Below are 5,236 nucleotides of genomic sequence, written 5' to 3'. Positions count from 1 at the left end.
TATATATATATATATATATATATATATATATATATATATATATATATATATATATATATATATATATATATATATATATACCTGCGTTCAAGTGACCATCACTCCTTAGGTGAGAACTGCGCACGACAATATAAATGCACACAATAATATTTCAAGCAGACACTACACTCAATTTACCCTGGAGTAGATTGTGTGCATTCATGTTGGTCCTTACGTTCTCACCTATGGGTGGTTCTCATTTGATCATTAATGTATGTGTGTGTGTGTGTTAAAATTATATAACTATATAATGTTTGTGAATGATTTATATAAATATATTGTTATACAAAAAAGTTTAATAAATACCTTTAGCATTTAATTGATCATACTAGGTTAAGAATAAAGGAGAACTTAGGAGTTTAATTCTTACTATTAGCATTATTTTTAAATTCTAATGCTAAATTATTGTTAGAAAAAATAGCTTAAAATGACATATTAAGTGCTATTTTGTGGTACAATTATTAGTGGGGTCCACTTCTGATTTGGGTCGGGTCAACGTGGATTCGGGTTCTTCGTAGTGAGACGAAGAGATTGATATATTGTACGCTCAAAACGGATAATGGGTGAATGAGATATTGATTCTCAAAGTTGACCCTAGTGAAGGGAAAAAGCTTGAGAGTAGCTTTTTGTCCCACATTGGTTTGGGAAGTGGATTTGCACCACTATTTATACAATAGTCTTTTTAAAGCTTATTGAATTGTATAGCATAGAGGCTCTCTCTCGCACGTAGGGCGGTGCAAATTAAATCCCAAAATGAGCATTGGCTCCTTGCTACTACTCCTCTCTTACTGTGTTTACGCAACAATGCTCCTAGCACCTCTTCCCTCGGTATCTTTTCGTTCTTCCCACCACATCCGATCATCCTTAGCTTCCTATTTTTTTCATAAAAATAATAATCTTTTCGTAGGATTATTATTGGAATTTTTCAACGATAGTGGGAACACCGAGGGATACATTTCCATGACTCGGGTACCTTCGGAGAAGTTCACCGGCGTCGGATCGAACTTCAATGTGTGGCAACAAAATATGTTGCTCTACCTAGCAAATCTCGACTTGGAAAGGTTCTTGATCGAGAGAGTTCTTGAGTTGAAGGAATAAGATGCTTAATCCGTGATGGCAGTTGGCTATTGGAAGGATTCGGACTTCCTATGCCGAAACTACATCTTGAACGGATTGTGTGATGCGTTATACGATGTATATCGCAAGATTGGCACAGCAAAAATGCTGTGGGAAGCCTTGGATCACAAATATAGAAGTGAGGATGTCGGCGCAAAGAAATTTGTGGTTGGCCGATTCCTTGACTTCAAAATAGTTGATTCCAATACCATGCTAAGTCATGTAGAAGATTTGCAACTAATCTTCGACGAAATCCGTGACGAGGGCATGGTGCTGAGTGAAGCCTTCCAAGTGGGATCGGTGATCCACTTGTTGCCTCTAGGTTGGAAGGACTTCAAGAACAACCTTAAGCATAAGCGAAAGGAGATGAACCTGGAGGACCTGATCCAGCAACTCAGAATTGATGAGGGGAACAAGAGGAATGACGGGAAAGGTCTTGTCATTGATGCGCTAAGACCAACGTTGTGGAGCACGGTAAAAGCTCCAAGAGGAACAAGAAGGACAAGCGAAAGCTAGGTCCAAAAGGAGGAGTTACCAAGAACAAGTTTCCTAGTACATGCCACAATTGTGGCAAGCCTGGCCACAAGGCGTCTGAATGCAAAGCAACCAAAGGAAGAAGAACAAGGGTTCTGAAGCCAATGTTGTTGGAGAGAGCAGTCAGAAGGAGGTCGAGATTAGCCTTTTGGCTATGGTGACCGAGGTGAACCTCGTGGGCTCTAACCCACGTGAGTGGTTCATCGATACCGGTGCAACCAAGCATTTATGTTACAACCGAGAGATGTTCAACACCTTTGAGACCGTTGAGGGTGAAAATGTGTGGATGGGAAACTCTGCTCAGTCTACTGTGGAAGGCATGGGCAAGGTGGTTCTGAAGATGACTTCCGAGAATGAACTAACGTTGAACAACGTGCTGTATGTTCCGGAGCTGAGGAAGAATCTTGTGTCTGGCTTGCTGCTGAAAAGGCATGGGTTCCGCATGGTGTTCGAGTCAGACAAGGTTATTTTGTCTAAGTTAGGAATGTTTGTTGGTAAAGGATATGTAACTGATGGGCTTTTTAAGCTCAGTGTAATTCCTGTTATCAATAAAAGCAAAGTTAATTCTGTTTACTTGCTTGAGTCTTCCAATCTGTGGCTTGGTAGACTAGGTCATGTTAATTTTAATTCTATACGTAGATTAATTAGCGTGCACCATATTCCTAATTTTCTTATTAACACAAATAACAAGTGTCAAATTTGTGTTGAGACAAAACTAACGAAAACACCTTTCAAATCAGTTGAAAGGCAGAGTGAACCACTAGAATTAATCCATAGTGATTTGTGCGATTTTAGATCGATACAAACAAGAGGTGGTAATAAGTATTTTATCACGTTTATCGACGATAACACACGATACTGCTATGTGTATTTGCTTAAGAGCAAAGATGAAGCCGTTGATAAATTCATTCTTTATAAGAATGAAGTGAAAAACCAACTTAATCGGAGGATTAAGAAGGTTAGAAACGATAGAGGTGGCGAGTACGAAGCACCTATTGGTGACTTCTGTGCAAGTGTAGGTATCATACACGAGCGTACGGCACCTTATGCACCTCAATCGAACGGTGTTGCCGAACGAAAGAATCGTACAGTGAAAGATATGATGAATGCGATGCTTATAAGTTCGAGCCTACCTCAAAGTATGTGGGGTGAGGCGATTTTGACAAGTAATTACCTTTTGAATAAGGTACTCCTTATAAACTGTGGAACGGTAGGAAACCTTCCTACCAGTACCTGAAAGTGCGGGGGTGTCTTGCCAAAGTTTTGGTGCCAACACCTAAGAAAGTAAATATAGGTCCTAAGACGGTGGCCTGTATCTTTATCGGCTATGCACATAACAGTAGTGCTTATCGGTTCTTAGTACATGAGTCTCATAATCCAGACGTACATAAGAACACGATAATAGAATCAAGGAATGCATCTTTATTTGAAAATGTATTTCCTTGTAGGTCCAGTGAGGGACCGAGTACGTCAAAACGAACGTTTGATGAAACTATGGATAATGATAGTGGGGAATCTGAGAAAGAATCCGAGCTCGAGCCAAGGCGCAGTAAGCGGGCAAGAGTTGAAAAATCATTTGGTCCTGATTTTCTAACTTACTTGTTAGAGTATGATTCTGGTACTCTAACTTGCTTATTAGAAAATGAACCCGATTCTCTATCTTGTTTGATAGAAAACGAGTCTCGGACGTATGTAGAAGCCGTGATTTCTACGGAAGGACCAATGTGGAAAGAGGCTATAAAGAGTGAAGTGGATTCTATACTACAGAATCACACTTGGGAACTTGTTGATCTTCCTCCGGGTAGTAAACCCTTAGGATCCAAGTGGGTCTTTAAAAGGAAGATGAAACCGGATGGTTCCATCGAGAAGTATAAGGCTAGGCTTGTAATCAATGATTATAAGCAACGCGAGGGCCTTGATTACTTCAACACGTATTCTCCCGTGATGAGAATAAACTCGATTAGGATTATACTTGTCATAGCTGCGTTGCGGAATTTGGAAGTTCATCAAATGGACGTTAAAACTGCTTTCCTAAATGGCGAGTTAGATGAGGAAATCTATATGGAACAACCTGAAGGGCTCGTGGTTCCGGGCCAAGAAAGGAAAGTGTGTAGATTGGTTAAATCGCTATATGGTTTAAAACAAGCGCCTAAGCAGTGGCACGAGAAGTTTGACCATGCGATGTTAACTAATGGGTTTAAAATAAACGAAAGTGACAAATGTGTCTACGTTAATGAAACGATAGATGTCTATGTCATTCTTTGTTTATATGTAGATGATATGCTCATTGTTGGTAGTAACGATCGGATGATCAAGTCTGCCAAAAACATGTTAAATGCGAGATTTGACATGAAGGATATGGGTTTGGCTGATTTAATCCTCGGGATTAAAATCATTAGAAGACCTGATGGTCTTGTGTTGAGCCAATCACATTATATTGATAAAATCCTTGCAAAGTTTAGCAAGGATGATAATCAATTGGCTAGGACACCGTTTGATACAAACGTTCATCTAACCAAGAACCACGGAGAGTGTATTTCTCAAGTAGAATACGCTCGGGTTATTGGAAGTTTGGTGTATCTTATGAGTTGTACTAGGCCAGATATTTCCTTTGTGGTAAGTAAACTCAGTAGATATAGGAGTAACTCTGGTGCTATGCACTAGAAGGCAATAGTAAAGGTTATGAGATACTTGAGGTATACTCGTGACTTTGGACTGCACTACGGGAGATATCCTGCTGTACTTGAAGGGTATAGCGATGCTAACTGGATATATGATATTAAGGACTCTAAGTCCACGAGTGGCTACGTGTTTACACTAGCTGGTGCAGCCGTTGCATGGAAATCCTCTAAGTAAACCGTGATAGATATATCCACGATGGAATCTGAGCTGATAGCCTTGGACAAAGGTTGTGAAGAGACTGAATAGCTACGCCATTTTCTAGAGGATGTTCCTAATTGGGAAATACCTGTACCCCAATATGTGTGCATTGCGATAGTCAAGCCACAATTGGGAGAGTACAGAGTCATGTGTATAATGGTAAGTCTAGACATGTGCGTCGTAGACATAATACCATTAGACAACTTCTCACAACTGGTGTTGTCTCAGTTGACTATGTAAAGTCAAAAGACAATATAGCGGATCCGCTAACCAAAGGGTTAGGTAAAGAAGTTGTGGAATAGTTGACATGAGAAATGGGTCTAAAGCCCTTGGACAAAAAAGTTCTATAGTGGATACTCAACCTAGCTGTCACCTAGGTTCAATGGGACAACTAAATTATGGAATGGAGCGTGTCACTGTGGGGGTCTCGAACTCCCTACCACTCCTCGTTAGAACAGTGACTCCCGCACAAGGTTAACACATTGATGCTTTAATGATTCGAATGGTCGGTTGACATGTGTGAGTATGCGGGATACTCGGAAAAGAATCACCTATATGAGAGAGAATCAAAGAGAATTGATTGGCTCAATTCTTTAGAAACTCTTCCAGAACCAGGAGTGGTGACCCACGACCAAAACGGGAACAGTCATGAGAATAGAGCATGGTT

This window comes from Ipomoea nil, unplaced genomic scaffold, assembly GCF_001879475.1.
Source record: "Ipomoea nil cultivar Tokyo-kokei standard unplaced genomic scaffold, Asagao_1.1 scaffold1096, whole genome shotgun sequence".
Taxonomy (NCBI): Eukaryota; Viridiplantae; Streptophyta; class Magnoliopsida; order Solanales; family Convolvulaceae; genus Ipomoea; species Ipomoea nil.
This window is presented reverse-complemented; position numbering follows the sequence as displayed.